Here is a 22,254-nt window from a genome sequence, read left to right on the forward strand (position 1 = left end):
CTCAACTTGGAGTGGGGCGGTATTAGACCTTGTAATTGGGTAACGAGACTCAAGAAGTGTTTGAAATTTCAGTTGGGCATAATCTGACGAACAGTGATCATCGTTCTGTAAAATATGGGACATTTATATATCAGGATGAACGGGTGGACAATTGAACGCGTAAATTGTGGGAATGTCATAAAAAAGGAACTAAATCCACATATCTACATCTGTCAGATGCAAGCATTTTAAAGCCAGTTCATCAGAGATCATGTCAAAGCACCTTCCTGCAGGGATGAAAGATAAGGATTTCAGGATTTGGGAATGATGGAGAACACGAGGTATTGAAAGAGCAGTTAAGAAGTAAAAGGAAAGTATGCAAGCGTTAGTCTAGTCCCTTGCTTAATGTAAAGCTAGCAAGGAAAATAATCTGATAGGTGAAATTAGGAATGGGTAAAGGGGCGATAAAATGCCCTTGGCAATTTGGTCTAAGTAGAATCACAATATGTTTTTGTATGCATATTAGGACGACCTGGTAGGTAGGGAAAGAGGACGCCCTCTCAAGGTGAAATAAATGAAGGGATGTTTCGAGCTTGATAAAGCGGATGAGTCATTTAATGCGTATTTGCATCGGCATGTTATAACAATAAGAAATTGATGCCGGTAAGATTTGGGAGGGGCGTGCAGATATTCTTTTGGCATTTCGATATTAATGAGGAGCCATTTGTCATCTTGAGAAAAAAAAAGTAGGCCAATCTCCCCGTCTTGATGAGATCTATTCCATGGATACAATGGAGAAAAATGTGGAGATTTCTGGGCATCCTGCAGATATCATTCTACTCTCTTTAAATGCAGGGCAGGGCGTGGAAGGCTGGAGGATAGTTAGTGCTATTTCTACGGTTGAGGAAGATCGAGATATATTATTTTCAAAAATTATGGTTGGCCGAGACTCACGTCAAGGTCGCAAAATAATTGCTTAAGTTTCTTATGGGCAGCATTTATCTGATTTTGGAAATGCAGGAGAGTGAGCATGGCTTTATGCTGAGGAAGTCTTGTCTCACAAATCTGATTTAATTTTTTATGGATGTGATGTCTGGACGTACGACAGAGGATGGTGTCTGCATGGACTTCACTGAATTGTTTTCCAAGTTCCTTCCTCGTGGAATTGGTCAAAGTATTACCCCAGGTGGACCAGAAAGTAAGTCGGTCTTTTAAAAGCCAGATTTAATGGTGGATGGTGATTTATAGACTGGAATTCTGTGAGCACTGGGCTTGCAAATGCGCCAATGGAGTAACCTCGATTGGTTATATTTGATTTGATTTATTTGAGTTATTATCAACACCTTAAAAAGATACGCTGAAGCATATAATTTTACATGTTTTCCAGGCAAAGCTAAATTGAACTCAGTGATGGTAATGGAACAAACTGCAGAATATGTCATGTCGAAACGAAAAAAAAGTGTAGAGAAAGATCTATTCTAAAACTCTGTGAGGTTCATTCATTATTTTTATAACAATGCAGCAGATGCTGCTCTTGCACCGTTTGGTACACAGTTTCAAAGTTTACTCTCTTCTGGGATCACTCTTTATTTGGGTCCTTTGCCACAAGTGCACGAGAAGACACAGACGACTCCGAATACGGTTTTAACAAGGCCCGCTGAGTATTTAGCTCAGATCGGAAGAGAGGTCAATGATCCGATATATTTCACAGTAGGAACAACACTTCTATTCATTTCGAATCACAATGGTTGCATGCAACAGTGTCATTATTCTTTCCCCTTAATCTGTGCATCAAATCCTGCAAACCACCTGATCAACGAAGGACAGTCCAATCGGCAGCCCTACGTCCCCATGTTTACCATTATATATATATACCATTATACATAATCCAAAGTTAACGATTATAATCTATTACAGACATTTACCATACTTCCTTATTAGTAAGCACTTGCTGAATTGTGTTACTCATAGTATTCATTGCTTGAGCTACCAAATTCTGCTCTTATATTTCCCACTGTCCTCACCACAGGAGATAAAAAGGGAGGTTAGTTATTACAAGTTTCTGTAAAGTTCCGATCATCAGCTCTAAAATAATGCTAATTAAACGTTAAAGACTTTATGTGTACTGCTATTATTGTCATTCATTACAATGAATTGTGGGTAGTTTCTGTTCCAGCTTACGTTGGAGGGTCAGTTAGTCAATGCCCTGCTGTCATTCAGCTGCATATTGTTCCATATTGACTTCTGATGTGGAAGTTACTGTCCTTATTCTCATTAACCCTCCTGTCTATTCGGACAACATTTTATTTTAATTATTACTAAAATTTATTCGCTTGCACAGCTCAATGAACTTGACTGATCTTCTAGGGTCTGACAAGACATAATCCCAACATTATCATTTGTCTCTGTAATTGTGCTATCCTATTATTTTTAATGTTACTGCAAAATTAAGACTGTTCTCACCTATCTCTTATAAATCTGTGTCCTACACGCATCTGCAGGTATTGTTGTTTGCAAGAAATCCCTGTTAATGAGATCGTAAGATACTTTGTTCAAAGTAGACACTGCTACCTTTGCATTACTCTGTGTCAACCCAACCATTGTGCAAACAAATGGCCTCAGCTAGTTGAGCATCGGGTATTTAATTCTGTTACTGCAGCCATATTTAGGTCAATGGGCGACCAGAATGTGCCACATCTGACCAGGAACTGACGCAACAGTATGCACCTGAAGATCGGAGATCTCTGTGCAGCTTGATTCCGGGTTCTGTGGACAATGACTCTTCACTAGTAGTTTTATATCCGGGTATTCTTCTGGAATGTCAAGACATGATACAAAAAATGTCGTGCCTTATCTCATTCCTCTTTGACTTCACGCTTCCATCGAAATTTTCCTCTTTCAATATATATCTGCGTCGTACCAGAAGTTTGTAATTACTGCTTTCCTGATTATTTATCGCTTTTATTTCCCTGCCACTCGTCTCTGAAACTAACTTTGTGTCCTGACCTTTTCATGATCACGTTCTGTTCCGTTATTTCCATTTATGTTCTTCTCCTTCAAAGAAAGTATAATTTCATTCTAATCTAGCATCATTGTATTTGTCTCCACTTGAATTCTTGCGTGTTATGTTAATGCAAAATTGCTGACATTCCGTATTTGTGAAGTCTTAAATGTATTAGACTTTGTTTTGGAATTATTAATGCACTTTCACCTTTCCATTTGTTAAACCACATCGAAAGGAATATGTTAACGTTGTTGTAGACGAGCTCCGCGTCACGTTGGATTGTCATACAAATGTTTCATAACCATAACAGTTAACATCATCAGCGCAACGCCCGTGAAGCTTTCTTGATATTTATATGTGCCGGTCTGTTCAGGTGGGTGGCATCACTTCTGGTTTGAATGTGGGATCTCTGTCAAAATGCTTGTGGGTGGTATTATGGTTTGAAAACCAAATCTTTAAGAATTCTTATGCGTGTCTCTGTTTAGACTGTCCAGGAATTGTGACCTTGATCAAGTGAATGTGTGCTGCTCTTTGCATGAGTGTACTGAGGCACACTTCAGGTGTTTCGTATCGTATAACATTTTTTTGTGTTACCATCATTTTTTTCACATTTTTTTAAATTCTAAGTAACTCGAGGAAGTCAAGAGGGAGGAACAAAACTAATAAAGAAGGAAGGGTTCACTGTCATCACCAATCAGGAAATATTCCTGTCTAGATCATACAACCATGAAGAATGCTGAGAACTCAATTAAAAACTATTTTGCAAATCTGTTTAACACAGCATTTACTGAAAATGTTTGGTGCATGGTGTTCTCATGATTATCTGTGAAAGATTTATGAAAAAAACAAGAAAAAATACACATTATTCTATGTGTCAGCTAACCAAACAAATTGAGAGCAGAAATGCTGTTTGTGGAAACTGCTATCTGTCTAAATTACATGAAGAAGAGCAGACAGGGTGTTTCCTTGAGACAAAGGGAACGTGATTGCTGGATTTAAATTTAAGAGCGAGATGGATCGCATGGAAAGGAAAATAATTTTCCCGAGATGGACAGATGAATTACCATGGACATGAATTTACAGTAACGGTAGAGAAGTTTCAGTAGACTGCTAAGAATTTTTTTTACGCAAATGTTGACGGAAATGTCCAACTCGATTACTGTAAGCGTCCAGAACTCTCTTAGTATTTCAGAAACATTTATAACAGTACTTGCAATGCACAGACATTGGTCGAGGGCTCAAAAGCAGAATTTGTAAAGTTAGTTATAATCGGAAGGCTATGCTTTGTTGTTTTTATTCTGTCATTCTCTATAACTCTAAAACAAAGAACAAAGAACAATGCAGCATGGAAACAGGACATTTCGACTTATAGACATGTGTCGCCACATCTTGGTCTTTCACATTAAAATTGTCCTCGCTTGCAGGAAATGTAAAACACGCTTTCTGTTCTGAAAATATCTTCGTCTATGGGCTTGTAGAATAGTGGCATTGTATCTGCTTCCACACGAACCTCCTCCGACAACGCTTTCCAGGCACTCATCACCCTTTCAACACAAAAAAGTTCTCACACACCTCTCCTAAATGTGAGCCGTGGCACCTTGAGCCAGTGCTTTTTCTTTCGTAACAGCACCATGGTTTCCACGCTATCAATGCCAGTCACAAATTTATAAACACCTTGTAGGTTACTCCTCGTCTTCCTGTGCTCCAGTGAAAGCAAGCCCTCTTTGTCCAAACTTTCTTCACGGCTCAAACCACCGAAACAGGAAATGTCCCAGTAAGTGGGACAGCACGATGGCGTAGTGGTGAGGCGATGCAGTGACTCAGTGGTTAGCATGGATGCTTCGCAGCGCCAGGGTTCTGGCTTCAATTGCAGCCTCAGGCATCTGTCTGCGTGGTTTCGCTCCAGGTGCTCCAATTTCCTTCCACAGTTCAAGGATGTGCAGTTTAGCCGAATTTGTCCAAACTATTTGCCCATTGTACGCAAGGATGTGTATGTTGGGTGTGTAAAAGTCTGTACAATGTATGCTGAAAGGCAAAAGGTCTGAGTGGGATACTCTTCGGAGGTTCAATGTGGGCTTGTTCGGCCGAAAGGCCTGTTTCCACACTTTAGGGATTCTATTTTTTTAAAAATGTACCCTCTCCAGCGCATCCACATACTTCTGCTTCTGCGTTGACCAGAACTGTATTCGATGTGCGAGTATGGCCTAATTAAATATCGATAAGACTGCTATCTTTGTACTCAGTTACAATGTGGGGAGGTGTGCAATTGTCTCTTTTTAATACGTCAGCTCCCTGTGCTGCCACGTTCAAAGATCTGTGCACCTCCACATTCAGTATGGTCACCATGTCAATACTGTGAAGGGTTCGGCCATTCACTTTATAATTTAGATCTGCACGTGCATTGCCAAATACATCACCTCACAGTTGTCCAGGTTAAATTGCGTCCGCCATTTTTGTGCCCATGTCTCCAAGTGAGTTGTATCCTGCTGTATCCGCTGACAATCCTCCTCAGTAACCGCAAATCCAGCAACCTTTGTATCGTCCAAAAACTTACTAATTACACGAGCTACATTTTGTTCCAAATCACTCACATAGATCACGAACAACAGATGTCACAGCACCGATTCCTGTGGAACACCACTAGTCACAGTTCGTCATTCTGAAACAAAAATGCCCTTGACCGCGATCATCTGCCTTACATGACATCGTCAGTTCAGTATTCAACTTGGGACAGCATCCCTGTAACATGTGACTGGATGTTTTGTTCCAGTTTTCCATGACCAATGCGTCCAGTATTCCAAATATGGCTGAACTAAAATCTAGGGAGAGCAACGCGATCAGAGTCTCGTCTATCTAGTGTATTTAGAGGTGCAAGATATGGGCATGGCGATGAGTGATGCTAAGAATCTGAACTGTGCACTGTGAACCTCTGGCACTGTGTCTGAAGATAAGACTGTGCGCATCCCCTCATGCCTTTGTGAAAAAGAGGATTGTGGTCCAGAATTGTGCACGGTGCTTCAATTATTTAAGATTCAGACAATCCATGTCTCTGCACAATGCTCACTTTTCGTTCTATGTGATACATGTCAAATAAATACAAAAGAAAAGCCTCAATTATTGTCAAGTGCAGTTAGTTTTGAGGTCGGTGTTGCTCATCACTCGGACACTATTGTCTAAGAAAGTGATATGATGACCACAGCTAAACACTGCCCTTTACTTTAGTCAACTGAATCAGTGCTGGGGCCAGAACGGTGAACAACGAAAAATATGCTTCTTGTACGTATCTTACAACATCAGGAAACGTGTCATTATGCCTGTCCAGAAATCACCAAAAGAAATGTTGACTAGCACGTACGAACACTGAGAGGAAAATTTATCAGGAGCTTGGTGAACCCATGTTGTTTTTATCTGGCCCAGGGGACAGATATTGCATGGGCAGCATTGTCTCCACTCGTTCAGTTATTAACTACTGTACCTTCATTATGTTTTAACTTGTTATCGAATCATTGACCCTCAAAACGTCTCGAGCGTAACCATGGAAAAAACATTTTGTGCCATGCACCCAAAATATTGTAGCGGTTTGCCATCACAAAACCAGTTTATCCCATGCAAAACAGACTTCCTTCTGTTCGGGTTAAAATGATTCTAAATAAGAAATACATACGAAGTGATGCAAAAGATTGTTTTATTTTACTTTATTCTCCCCACGATCATGTTTGCTGCTCTTTTTGCTGGTCAACTTATCGTTCTTTCTTTGCCTCTTTCTGTCTTTTTTCCTTCCTCTCATTCTTCTTTCTTCCGTTCACCCCTTCACACTTAATTGTATCTCTCTATCTGTTTGCAGTTACTGCCAGATTTTGACTTTGTTTTGCCATTATTCCCTCTCTCAGTCTGTTTCAATCATGTGTGTTTTCTTTCCCCTGTCATTATCCTGTTGCGAGCAACTCTTCCAAATCACTGTTTAGGTCAAATTCCTGGTATGCTGTTGTATGTCTGACCCAGGCAGAACTATCCGACAGAATAATGAGGTATTTCCCGCATGAATCCGGTTATCGTTTGTAATTTATTTGCATCTGTGGCTGATCTTCTCTAACAAGTGTTGTGATGCTCTCTGAGGTTCTTTTCAACAAGAATAACGAATAAGCTCGCCTTGAATAGGAACGAAATGATTATTGTCTTTCTGTGGAAAACAAGCACAACCGTGTTATTGTTGAAATTCCAATTATCATCAGTTTAGATTTCTAAATATGATTACCTGTTAGATGCAGATGTCTTTCCTGAGTGCAACGCATGAGTTATGAAACTGACCAGCCTCACTCAAAGTATTTAAAGAATGTAGCCTAGACCCTAACATTTTTGTTTTCGTATTTCATAGGCAGATGTGGATGTTCCAGATCTGATACAGCAGGTTAAGCTACTCAGCCTTAAGCAAAAGAAAACTTATTTAAGCATGGCAGTTTAAACATTCCAAATGAAAGCAGAACTTAGAATAACCTATTGGAAAACTTAACCGACCCAATACAGTAGCGATTGCTAATTAATTATTCTTATAGAATAAGATTCAATAATCGCACCCTGGCAAAAAAAGGTCATGACAAAGACAGATTCTTCCAGACAGGAGGCAACGACATCCACCGAGAAGATCTCAAAAGAAATTCAGATAACGTTTTACTGGAGTTCCCAACTCTCCTGGCTCGCACAACCTATGACTGTTACGGGTAAAACCGAATAGAAAAGAAAATATATACTGGGGGAAATTAGTGTTCCCCTTCCATTATTAATACAGACTCTTCGGCAAATCTCCCGTTATGACCTTTTCATTTTTCAAAGGACAACATAACTTTTGAAAAGTAAAAGAAATGACTGTTTCATTGTACATGCAAAAACAGAAATCTAACGAGTCTAAAATTGTGGTAATCTTATAGATGTGAAGATAGTTTAGTGTTTGTTGCACACTTCCAGATAGCAGTTGCTATAATTAGCCTTGACGGTATTACAGTTCCATAAAGAATCTGAATAATGCAGAGTGAGTTAACTAACTTGAGCTTTAGCTTCAACAGAGATCGGATTGAATACAATGCCACAGTTAATTGAGACACAGCAGAGAAAAAATTCCGTTGAGCCTACCAAATAACATGGTCATTTCTCTTTTGGACTTCAATAATTAAAGCTGCATAATGTCATTGACGGCAATCCGTGTATCGTCTTCTGATATATGATGAAACACCACAGAAGCAGATGAAACTTTACTCACGCTTCAAGTTTCTTATGTATGGACATTGGAAATGACTACAGAGAAAAACATGTCGCCTCAAGCCATGAAAAGTCCAAGCACGTGTGCAGCAAGACTTGGAAATAAGTTCAAGTTTTAGCTCGGAATTTGCAACAAACATTCATGCAATACATTATTTATGGCGTTTAATGACATGTTTATTACTGAATCTCCCACGTGGAAAGCAAATAATATATTTTTGTCAAGGCCACACTTCAAACTGCATTGAATTGAAATGAATTAATTAATTCTTTCTCGACAAATGCCTGTCACATGTTATTCAACGATTTATGACATTCAATTTCTTTATTGCCCATGCAATTTGCGAGAAGTAGCATTTTCTGCAAACTGCATTGCATCAACGAACTCTGTTATTTTGACAAAATAAAAAATCTCGTCTCACAGTGTACCTCAGGTCGTGACAAAAGGGCATGAGAATGAACCAGGAGCAGAGGACAGGTCTCGGTCATTCATCCCGTCGAGCCAGGTGTGCCATGGCTGATGCCTTGTGAAACTCCATATTTCTACCTTTCTCCCATTTTCGTAATCAATTTGCTTAACAAACATTCACGAAATGGGTTTTCTTCGAATTAAATTATCACACGACAAGGAGTCAACAGCCGTTGGCGGAAAGTACTTCTGAACATCTCCCACCCTTTCTGTCCAGATGTGTGTCGGACATTTTTTCTGAACGATCCGGTCCTATTTTGTCTGATTGTCTACAATAGTTATGGAAGCTGCAAAAGGTGGATATCGTTCACGTTCATCTCGCTTTTGTTTACCTTTCATATCTTGAATATGTTGCTTGCAATGTCCCTTAACATTCAAATCCCGAGGGATAATAAGCGTAACTGTTGTTATTTCTACTTTTAAATTAACCTCATGTGCGTCTGTGCGCGAGAATGAGGGATCACAGAGCCAGGCAGAGAATTCGTATTACCAAGAACTCTGAGACAATTGAAGTGTCATAGAGATGTGGCGTTCATCATCGAATATCTTCAGCATGGAAGCAAGGCATTCAGCACATCGAGTCCATACCATAGCTCTGAAGAGCATCCCACTCACTCTTACACACAAGCTGATTACTGTCATCCAGCATTCCTATGTCCAAGCCACGTAAATTTAACATATTTGGACTGTGGGAGGAAACTAATGTAAACACAAGGCGAATGTGCAAACATCACACATACAGTCGCCCGAGGCTGAAATCGATCACGGATCTCTGCATCTGAAAAAACGGGTTACAAAGGAGCCACCGTACCACTGAATGGCAGGCAAATAAGAAAGAGCAAATGTCGAACTAGGAACAGTCAGGGAATGAAGCAGAATGGAAATATTGAATGAAGGTTCCTTAGTTGTTAGGCGTGAACAGATGAAGCCAATTTGATTGAGTTATTGAATTGTAGAGTGACTGAGAGAAAAATACGCACGGGAAAAACATTTGCAGATGTTACCTAAATGAAACAGTGATACGTCACTATACAGTGGGTCCAGATAAGTTTTCTCAAACACAATGGAAACAGATAAGAAAGTTTTATGATGAACTGTACACAATACTTTTATTTTAACTGATTCACTTTGAACGCTTCCGTAACATATCACTTTATTTAATCAGTACAATTCAGACCAGGAGTTCCTCGCCATTCGGGTACTGCCTCAAGGGCTTGATTGGACTCTGGAGAATCTGGTGCAAAAAGGATACTGTGTTGGTCAGACAAAGTCTGGTCAAGTGACCTCAAACTCAGTCCTGTGCAGACTACTCAAAAAAGATGACTTCGAATGAAAGGGGGAAAGAGGGATGAATCACAGCAGTAATGCTATTTTCGTAATGTCTAAATGGAAACTGATATTGAGAAGAAAGCGTGGAAACAACGTGCGGTTACATTTGGGTATCTGGATTAAAATTACTGAATCATCGTGAACAGGAACTTAGAAGAGTGCCAGGGATCTAAGGAAATGCGATGAATGATAATGTTATTTCTGATATAAGTATTGTTTGGGTGAGTCTGACATCAGTGCTGAGCGAGTTGTTGGAGAATATTCCGAGTGACAGGATTTACATGTATTTGGAAAGGCAAGTTCTGACTGGGCGATCGTCAGCATGGCTTTGTGCGTGGGAAATCATGTCTCACGACTTTGATTGAGTCTTTTGAAGAAGTAACAGAGACGATTGATGAGTGCAGAGTGATAGACTTCATCTTTCCGGACTTTAGGATACCGCTCGACAATGTTCCTCATGAGAGAATGCTTAATACGATTAGATTTCATAGAGTGCAGGGAGAACGAGCCGTTTTGGGTACAGAACTGGCTTTATGATAGAAGGCAGAGGCTGGCGGTGGAAGCATGCTGTTCAGAATGAAGGATCGTGACCAGGGAAATGCCACAAGAACGCGTCGTGCATCAAATGCTTTTTGTTATTTATACAAATGATTTTGATGTGAACGTAGGAGGTCCACTTTGCAAGTTTGCAGATAACACCAACATTGAAGGTATAGTGGACAGCGAAGAAGCCTATCTCAGAGCATAACGGGACCGTGATCAGATGGGCTAATAGGCTGAGAAGAGGCAGGTTGGGTTCAATTTTGTTACGTACAGTTGTTGCATTTTGGAAAAGCAAATCGTAGCAGGACTTATCCACTAAGAGGTATGATCATGTTGAACGTAGCTGGACAAAGCGATTTAGCAGTGCAGTTCTTAGTTCTTTGAAAGTTTAATCGCAGGTAGATCGGACAGTGAAGAATGCACTTGATATGATTTCCTTTATCGGTCTGAGTACAAGGTATTGGAGTTGGGAGGTCACATGCGCCTGTACAGGACAACGTTTGGGCCCCTTTTGGACTTTTGTGTGTAATTCTGGTCTCCTTCCTCGCGGAAGGATGTTGTGAAATTAAAAGGTTCAGAAAGCACTTTCCAGGATATTGCCATGGTTGTTGTCATGTTCAACAGAACATCGCCATTAGCGAGGGCCAACCACACCGAATGCGAATTCAAATTGATAATTCCATCAGGTGCGTGTTTTTTTGTTAATATTATCAGTCAAGAGAATCAGTATCTCGTATCTCTCACTCTGATGTCACTGCATTTCATCATACAATATTGAGTCAGAGAGCATGGGAGCAGACTATTATGGTCAACTCGTCAACGCTGAACAGAACTCAGAATTAAACTAGTCCCACCCCCCAGCTCCACTCCCAAACCCTTCAAACCTCCCCTGTTCAGGTACGGATTTAAATATATTTTCAACGTTTCACTTGGATGCCGAAAGCAAACGCAGGCAACATGGTTTCCAAAGGAATAGTCCTCAGAACAAGACTTGGTCACTTTGGCAATGAGATTCCCAAGTCACCCCAATTTGCTGACAATCATCAAAAATAAGTCTGCCTAACCATGTGCAGAATATGCCGGCAGCCTTGCATTCAGTGTCTCAAAGTATGGTGTGAAATGAAAACTTTTTCTGAACTTCAAATGCTTCAGTTATTTTCATCGTCAGATTAATTGAATAAGTGGAGAAAAGGGATGCTTAAGCCTATTCTTCAAATCTTCTCAAAACTTTGATTGGATTATAGCATAGACGCAAGTGTTTGTGCAGCGGTCTGAGATTTGCAGAATGAAGCTCAGTTCAAGTAGAAAATAAGGTCATCGTATCATCTCGTAACCAAAGTTTTAAATCCGTTTCCACTCACAAACCAGAGTCACCAACACACGTAACAGGAGGAAAGTTCTCGAGATAACACACATGAATATAAGTTCTTCGGCTCTCTCCCTTGTAATTGCCATCACTCTTACAAATTCTATGAGGGTGGAGCCTTTTGTGTTTTCCGCTGCTCATTCATCCCTGTCTGATAGTGAAAACATTCAGCAGCACAATATGAACAAATGGAACTACCAGCGATAGAACACGATGCAAGAACTCTTCTGCTGTGCAGAGCAGAGAGAATTGAACTTCTCTGACATGACACAAATCCACGGGGTGTTCCACATTCGGTAGGAACCAGTTAGCATTAACTATCAGCTGACTTTTTTTTATATACAGCACAGTACTCCAAGTGTTCCAAGAATCACATCTGCTGTGTAAACGGTTCAATACTTACTTCTCCACTTCTTGGAAGAAATGGTCACAAATCGGTCAAAAGTAAAAGCGACAGTAAACTCGACAGATGCATGTGTAGCTGCATTTAACACTGCTGCATATACTTTGCACATTGGGATGTCCCGCAGGAAATGAAAATGATTGTGATAGACAAGAACAATGTGTCTTAGAAAAAGGTCGAAGCTCAGGATAAGTAGGTCCGACACCACCATGTATCGTGTGGTACATTTGGAGAGACAACATTGTTGACAATATGGTATTACAACCGTCAGTGTGTTAACTGTAAGTGGAAAATAAATTCAGAATTTGTAAACCAGGTTTGTATTATATTTGAATTATTATATGTTGGACTTTCTACAAATGCTACTGTTTCATGTGTTGTGATAAAATTATTCAACCTAAGTCTTTTTTTAAAGATGTGTGCTGGAGTTTAAAACACATTTGCTTTATTAAACCGTGGCAAACTGAAATTTATGAATTATGCATTGAGTCGTTTAATATTCTTCCCTCCTCCAGATCATGATTTTCACACCAACCACCTCTGCTGATGTCACATTGAATGGATTAAAAAATTGGTAGTGCCGAAGTGCCCAAACCAGTGGTCAGCAGGTAGCTCCCGTGTTTGTGTTCTCGGAGGAGATGCAGTCCTAAATTCGGTAGACAATGATATGTCTTCTGAAACAATGATATGTCTTCTATGAAAAAGCCATTGCTTTTTCATGAAATAAAGTAGATCAGTGCCCGCATTGGTGTTAGCCAACTAATGATATCGCATGCAAAGCAAAGATTTCACCGATATTAATCTTATTTCAGTTGGAATATGTGGGATATGCCATAGACAGTGTGGCCCAACAAATATTGACCGTACACAATAATATCCTTCTAGTTTAGAGCCAGGATAACAAAAAAGATCAGGTACACTTACCTGATCTCATCAGCATGGAATGTGCTACGAATGCATTGGGCACCACACGTTGTTTTCTTTCCAGCTGAGTTAAAGTTTTGTTCTCAACGTCAATGTGACTGATAACGATATCACTGACCAAAGGTTCAATTGATGCAAAGGAAAAGTATTATATTGCCTCATCAATCCTGCCTTTAAATTTTGAGTTTCAAGCCTGAATATAGTAGTCACATCACCCAGACCAAAGCAGCAGCTCATGGTAAAAGTGGATGCACTATTGCCTTGAATAATCAATTATAAAAGAGATCTCTTCATCAAATTGTTGTCGGTTCTTAAAAATGGAATAACGAAACACAGAGTAGGAAACAATGGCTTCTTCACGTTTCGCTTTTTAAAGTCCTGTTCATTTGTTCCATTTTTTAAATTTTGCTTCAGACAGGAACGGAATTTAATTACAACGCTCAGCACACACAGGGAAATTGGTCGCCTTGTCTGACGACCTTCAAAAGAAATAAGGGACAAAAAAATTCTATAACGCCTCCTCTTACGCCACCATGACTAAATTGCATGTAACGTTACACAAAAATAATCCACGTTCCAGGTTGCACTGGAGCAAGGTGACATTTTGCAAGAGGTCGATAGCAGACCTTGCATTACCACATTTTAATTCAATGATCTCTTTAAACCTTAATGTCAAGTCTAATAGAGTTACTAACAACGTTCGCTTACAACTTCTTTCAATTCTCAAGATGCTGCAGCTGACGGGGCTCGAACACAATCTCTCCAATCTCAAGTGCAGAGTAATTAAAGGTATACCATCTTCCCGCAAACCTAGCCCACTCGTGAAAACCCAGAACTGAGCTTCATTTCGCCTGGGAGCAAGAACTGTCCCCATGGTAACAAATACCAAGCCGACCAGACGACGGCAAGACATCTTATACGAAACTCACAAACAAGAGCCAATTGGACCCCCTTGACTTGCCGACACCGGCAGATCCGAACTCACAGAAACTTGGAAACGAAGCTCAGCCATCGTAGGAATAAGAAACAGAGTGACCCCACATCGTGGATGTCGACTAAACAGGTTGCAGTAGGCCCTCGAATGCTCAAGGTAATGAATGGAGCCCAGGAACCAATCACATATCTCCCAGAATAGCAGGCTTTGCTCAAGCACACACGGATCGATTCGGAGGAACTGCTGTGCAGGAAACCTGGTAAATGTGCTGTATTTCCAGTGAGGTTTAAACTACGAGGGTTCAAATCCTCCTGCCCGAATATACACCTCTAAAGCATACAAGCTGTTGAATGCAAGATAGATGACCTTAAAGGTAGACATATCTTCCAAAGGGAATTTCGAGACTGCTGTGCACTCTGTTTTCCAGAGCCATGCCTCACTCCTGTTGCACCTGACAAGGCATCACTACCTGAGGGATTCTCACTTTATTGAATGGAGGGATTGGCGTCCTTGAGCAAAGCATCGCCCAGTTAGTTATGCCTTCTAGTCATTCCAGTGCTCAGATGTGGCGATGCTGACGAATTTATAATTTCTGGATCAATAATATCTTACAGTAAACTGTCATTCCTACTACCTACTGCACGTTTTCTCCTCTGCTAACCTGAAAGCAGTCTATCTCCCACTGTACACAGAACTGAAGAATACACCAGACTAAGTGTACAACGTTACAAACCATCTTGAGTCAGAATACTTGGTGGTCTTTTCCTTTCTTGTTGGCGATTTCAAACAGGCAAACCTTAAACGCGGGTTAACGATATGTCTCCTGTTCCACTAAAGTTCTGAACTGTCTTGACCGGAGATATACCACCATAAAAGGTAGCTACCCCTCCATTCGCCGTTCGCAATTTTGAACATTCGATCGCAGGGCTGTGTCCCGCTCCTCCAAGCTGGCAAGAAGGAATTGGCATGAGAGGATCTAATATAGAAAGCACTGCAGTATTGAACTGGACAATCTGGGCGTTTACAGGACTGCCTAGCATAAGTGGGCTTTGCTTTGTTCCAGCACTTAAGTGTCCAAACTAAGGAAATATGCCAGCACCGTCAAGGACATCGTGAGTGTGCAGAAGACTGCATGCTGAAGATGGTAATCTGAATGTTTGTCATGTGGGAAACATGGACAGAAATAGGAGTTCCTGTCCCAACTGAATTTCAAGTCAAAGGTGAACAGCTCGAGCAACCGTGATTTATACAGGAACTCCAAGTAAGCCCTTCATAAGTGCACCTTAATCTGGCCACCGTCTTTTGCGGCAAGACTTTCACGCACAACAGACTACCAAAACAAGTTGAACAGAATTGCGGGAAACAGTATATCACAACTCGTCGATTTCAAAGCATTGTTAGGTTGGTATCAAAGCAGCCTGGGATGCAACGTAACCACAATTACCACCACAGATTAAGACTGATCTTCTTATGTGAGGACTCACAGAAAGCGACTGGCCTGGATGAAATCCATAACCTTACACTCAGGTCCTGCGCGGACGAGATGGTGGGAATATTTACGGACCTCTTTAACCTCTCCTTACTACAGTCATAAGAACCCACCTTCTTCCAGAAGACTACAGCAAATATGTGGCCAACAGAAAATCACACAGCTTGCATATCTCACAACCTCCAGTTGTCGCTCGCTTCTGTAATTTGTGAGCACTTCGATCGGTTCAGCATGATTCTCGTCAACATCAGTCTCCCAAATTCCCTTGATCCTTTGACATTCGCCAAAATGAACATACCTCGAAAGTCAGCAGCAATGTTGACTGTACTGTTCACTGCAGAACACCATCTGTGACAGCTGCTGCCTGTGCAACCTTGTCCCCATTTCTGAACTCGACATCATTGCACTCAGTAGTTGTTGCATTGTCTAAAATCGTGGTCAGAGCGAAATATGGAGCAATGTTAAAATAGTCTAAGCAAAACAAATTAGGGGCATATGGAAAACGTGGGCGTGAGCACGACTCTTTAGATGATTGAGACTACTGACAAAGTTAAGAGATGGAATGGCGTTATGAGTATTCACATATTTCAGACTAAGAACGCTACAATTCTTTGAGCATGATCGGGACACTATGAAGTTTGGACTTTAAAACTGCAACCGTTGAGTCTGTCAGTACAAGTCTCCATTCATACAATGTTACTGATTCCTGTCGACATTCAGTCTTTAAAGAAATGTTCAGATAATTTTAGCAATGTCATGAGCAGGGAAGGGATGAAAACAGATTTTTTTGGAGTCCAATGAAACTTCGTAATATAAACAAAAACATGATAAAATATCTGAAAAGCTGTGAGATGCTGATTGATTTTGTTTCTGGGTGTTACACTGAAGAGACGCAATATACACTCAGTGGTCAGATTTTTAATTGAGAGATCGAATTGGGAAAGCTATGGTGTTTCACGTGCTATTTTAAATTGCTTTGCCCTGACTTTGTCGGCAGATATATGTGGAATAAATAAGATCTGAATATTCAAAGTTTGGGTGAAGATTTGTAGCTCGGGTGCTCGTTGTTGTGGTTCTGTTCGCCGAGCTGGAAATCTTTGTTGCAAACATTTCGTCCACTGTCTAGGTGACATCCTCAGTGCTTGGGAGCCTCCTGTGAAGCCCTTCTGTGGTGTTTCCTCCGGCCTTTATAGTGGCCTGTCCCTGCCGCTTCCGGTTGTCAGTTTCAGCTGTCCGCTGTAGTGGCCGGTATATTGAGTCCAGGTCGATGTATTTGTTGATGGAGTTTGTGGATGAGTGCCATGCTTCTAGGAAATCCCTGGCTGTTCTTTGTTTGGCTTGCCCTATAATGGTAGTGTTGTCCCAGTCAAATTCATGTTGCTTGTCGTCTGCGTGTGTGGCTACTAAGGATAGCTGGACGTGGCGTTTCGTGGCGAGTTGATGTTCATGGATGCGGATCGTTAGCTGTCTTCCTGTTTGTCCTATATAGTGTTTTGTGCAGTCCTTGCATGGGATTTTGTGCACTACATTAGTTTTGCTCATGCTGGGTATCGGGTCCTTCGTTCTGGTGAGTTGTTGTCTGAGGGTGGCTGTTGGTTTGTGTGTTGTTATAAATCCTAGTGGTCGCAGTAGTCTGGTTGTCACTTCTGAAATGCTCCTGATGTATGGTAGTGTGGCTCGTCCTTTGGATTGCAGCATGTCCTCGTTCCGTTGTATTTCTCTTTGGCATCTGTTGATGAAATTGTGCGGGTATCCGTTTTTGGTGAATACCTTGTACAGGTGTTCCTCTTCCTCTTTTTGCAGTTCTGGTGTGCTGCAGTGTGTTGTGGCCCTTTTGAATAGTGTCTTGATGCAACTTCGTTTGTATGTGTTGGGGTGGTTGCTTTCATAGCTCAGGACTTGGTCTGTGTGTGTGGCTTTCCTGTATTCCTTGGTGGTGAATTCTCCGTTCGTTGTTCTCTGTACCATCACGTCTAGGAATAGGAGTTGGTTATCCTTTTCTTCTTCTCTCGTGAATCGGATTCCTTTAATGATTACAAAGGTGTCATCAACATATCTGACCCAGAGTTTGGCTTGAATTTGTGGTAAGACTGTTTGTTCTAACCTTTGCATTACTGCTTCTGCTATGAGTCCAGAGATCGGTGAGCCCATGGGTGTTCCGTTGATTTGTTCCATTGATTTGATACCACACCACAGCTGTTCCCAGGATGGCCAATTCAACCATAGAAAATTCCAGTTAGCCTCCTTCTTCAAATACCACAATTTTCTATCCCGCGTGTTTGACAATGTGCTCCACCATCTCCACCAATGGTGCATCTCCACCATTTCCCGCACCGTACCCATGAACCCCACCTCGCCCAATTCAACAAGGAAAGTACATCCGGTCCCCACTTCCTACCCTCAAATCCTCCGCATACATCGCATAATCGTCCACAATCTCCACCACCTGCAAACAGACCCCACCACTACGGATACATTTCCCTTCCTGTCAGGGTTTCTCACAAACTATTCCTTATTCAATTCCCTTGTCAGATCCGTGCTCCCACCAGCCAATACCCAATTCCCAGCATCTTTACTTCCCCCCCAAAAAAATATGCAAAACGTACCTGCACACCTTCTCTGTCCAAGGATTCTTCTACATCCGACAGAAATTTACTTGTACTTTCACAAATGTTATTTACTGTATACATTGACTTCGATGTGGTCTCCTCGACATCGGGAGATAGGACGCCAACTTGCAGCTCATTTCAGAGAACATTTCTGGGACCCCCGCGCCAACTAATCCCACCATCCTGTGGCTAAATACTACAATTTCCCGTCCCACACCACAAATGATTTTCATGTTCTGGACCTCCTCCATTGCAAAACCCTGAATATCTGACGTTTGGAGGTCGAACGCCTCATCTTCAGCCTTGGAACCCTACAACTACATGGGATGAATATTTATTTCCACTGTTTTAGTTTCCCGTCCCCCAACCTTATCGCCGACCTAGGGCTCCAACTGGACATCGCTCTTTTGAATTGTCCATCGTTTGTCCTATCTATCAGCTTCACCTTCCTCTCTGACTTATCGAATTCTCCCATCCTTCATCTACCGATTGCGTTCTCTGCACCTTCCTTGCAGCCCCATACAAGCCTGATTCCTGATGAAGGGCTTCTTCATAAAATGTCGATTCTCATTCTCCTTAGATGCTGTCTGACCTGCTGTATTTTTCGGGCAACGCAGTTTGCTTTGCAATTACCTGACATGTATATAATGTGTGGCAAAAATGAACAGCATCCTTCTGCAGTCCAGGACAGTGAAAGTGATTTTGCAGTTGGTTCTTCTCAGTGGCTCCATCGCGATCGCTCATGCGCTACCTGCAACTGATCCTTTCTGAAATCCACTGGCAATTAGACTTGATGGACTTCTACTTATTTCCCATCTACTTTAATATGTGATGGTCTCCATTTCCTCATTAAGACATCGTTTTAAATGGTAACATTCAGGGATATATTCGGATTCTTTTTCCCTGCATGCGCTTGACACAATTGCTTCAAATCTCCATTTTTCTCCTTTAATTCCGTTAATTTATTTGCTCTGAAGATGTCTTTTGTGACAACTATATACTCTCGCCTTGTCTGAGCTATCTGATCAAAAAGGTCTCTGTTAATTCGACTTCAACCTGATCTGTTCTCTTTGATCTCCCCTGTTTCAATTGGTGACTTTGTTACCTCGTTACCAAACAGCGAAAACAAATCACAGAACATGGACCTTGCACTCGTTCGGTTGCCTGACATTCTACTAGCTTTTCAAGGACAATATGCAGCACTCCATCCTACGAATCAGCTGTATCTTTAGTAAAATATATTGTATTTCTGGAGCGGAGAGTTTTTCCAGTACTCCTACCACATCTATCCCCCCTCTTCTCTGAACACCGTAAGCTCACTTTTCGTAACTGAATGCTTCTTGTCTCACCGTAAATTTCAGTTGCTAGCATCTTTTTTGGAATTCATAATTTAGAAGTACATATCTCCTCATTTTTCACTGTCACAGATTAAAACGTCAAAGGTCTTGTGTATCGTCATTTTTTAACCTCTTTAGCTGACGTTCCTGGTCTATGTGAGTAAACTGTACCTTGGCAGATACATGGTGTAGGATGATCTGGTACTACCTCCTTAACAACCCTCGGACCATTTTGTATATTCTAGTACAGCTTTTCCGCCTCCACTGCGTTTTACACTACCACTCCAACAACATTCTGTGGCATAAACTGTTTCCCTCCATCAGGCTTCCCAGTACATTCCCTGACCGCAAACACTGCCATTTCATATAGCAGACATTATTGCAGTGAAAACGCCAAGCTTCTTAACTTCTCTGTCATCTTCAAAGCTTTCCTTTTCACCCTGTGATAATTTATACTTACTATCGAGATTTACATTCCCTCTCCACATGAGGCTTTCTCTTTCCCCAATGTGTATGCTTCGAAGATTGAAACCGATTTTGAAAGACAGGCTTTGATTTTTAGATCAACTAATACTCGCTAGCCATTTGAGCTGCTACATTTGCTGTTTTCTCTTCTGCTCTTCCACATGAGTTATCAGTACTTCGAAAAGTGAATTTTTGATCTTCAGTCTAAGTGACAATTTCGGAATTTCAAACTCATTTTCTTTTGCCTTTCGTCTCTCTCCTTTTCTCTCTCCTCTCTCTCTTTCTATCTCTCTTCACTGTCTCTTTCTCTCCCCTTTCCTTTCTTCTGCAAAGCGATTTATTCTTTTTGCTCCTTCCCCTGCCTTTAATCATAATTCAAACTACTCCATTTCTGTTGACCTTGCCTTGTCTTTTGAATCTCCCTCAAGCTGCTTCATTTTCAATTGAATTCTGGCTATCTCTGAATAGTCTGATTGCATTTCCAGCAAATTTAAATGCTAAGTTTTTTTGCTATAAGTACTTCTCCTTTCCGAATGGAAGGAGGCAGCACCAACCCCAGTTTCTCTGTGAATTCCAGCAGCTTGGCTTTAATCAACATTTGCAAAAAGCCAAGGACACTCCATCTACCTCCGGAAAGCTAATGGTTATGGAAAGCGCCATTGCTCTTATAACCACTGATGAAAACAAATGAATTCAACACCGAGAAATAAAGAGGACGAACAATTACAACGCGCTGCCTTGGAGTCCAGTCAACCTTAATCCCAAAATGGAACTACGGAACTAATTTAGCAAAGAGACCCCAATATTTGTGGAAAAGGCCGGACCCTCTCAATCCATTTGAAAAAAGGAGCTCAGGTCCTTGTTTCTTCCACTTATTTTGGGCTTGTGTAAAGCGAAGATTCCAGGCGGGATGCAGCTCGTCAAACCACTTCGTTTTACACGAAAAACATGTAAATTAAAAGATGACAAAAATGATGCCAAACAAAAGAGTACAGAATGCGGAATAGCCTAACATATCTGAAAACGCAACAGATCACACCAACTTGACGATGATGTTCACAATACGTGCAGGAATCCCCGTCAACAGTTCCTGGCAATAAAGTAATAAAGGAAATCAAACACAGAGTCTTACAGATATCAGAGAGAGGTACCAGCATGGACCTGCTTCTTTCATGCAGCTGTTACTTGAGCTAGCAGCCTAAAACTGACTGCCTCCTTTCAGTGAACAGGCAGACGGCCAAAACTAAAACATACCACGGACACGCTGAGCTGGGAGAAATGATCAACCCCCTTTCATAGTATAATGCTTTTCTTTAAAAAGGATATGGGCAAACTGGGGTCAATTGGAATAATCCGGTTGGGCAGTATTATCATCATGGCTGAGTTTGGGTCAAAAGGCGTATTTCCACATTGTATTATTCTACGTATCTATGAATATAATTCCTTTCATGAGCTTTATTGCGTCCATATTCCTGACCAGTCATGAAACGTGCTGCATTTTGCAAAGACAAACGGTTTTCCCCAACTGAGGGCTCCCTATCAGAACAGGTCGACATTTCGTTCTCCCGTGTTTATCATCAACATTCGTTTTGGTCTGCCTATCCTTAATGTTATCTCGCTGTATTCTTTCTTTCTCTGTCTCTGTTTATCTTTCTCCCACTTATCTCGTCTCCTGCTTCTCTGGTCATGTCACTCCTTTCCACACATTTTCCCTATTCAAAACCGCCAAATTGTCAATATTAATACAATATTTCTTAGCTGATTATACTTGTGAAGAAAGACCAATGAATCTAAAATCTTAACTCTGTTTCTCCACAGATTCTGAGCGACGTGCTGAATCTCTCTGAGAACTTCAGGCATCGTTCAGGCTTCAAATGCTCACCTGTGAGAATTGGTTTGCTAAACCACTTCAGGTTCAATGTTGGTTTGCCCTGGCTATCCAATTTGTATCTATGTCTCAGGCATTAACTCGCACACTATTTAGTTTGCAACGTGATAGATCTGAATAACATCGTTTAAAATCGTTTGAGACCTGCCCAGAAGGTAAGTGGTGAGGGCAGAAGTGCAGAAATTGGTCGATCATTTCATCCGTCTCATTCAGGAGCACTCGGAGGGAATCGTTAATAACGTACTGATGTGTTAAGCGTCAC

This window comes from Chiloscyllium plagiosum, unplaced genomic scaffold (genome assembly GCF_037043375.1).
Source record: "Chiloscyllium plagiosum isolate Xiang-an unplaced genomic scaffold, Cpla_swu_hap1 HiC_scaffold_14, whole genome shotgun sequence".
Classification (NCBI taxonomy): domain Eukaryota; kingdom Metazoa; phylum Chordata; class Chondrichthyes; order Orectolobiformes; family Hemiscylliidae; genus Chiloscyllium; species Chiloscyllium plagiosum.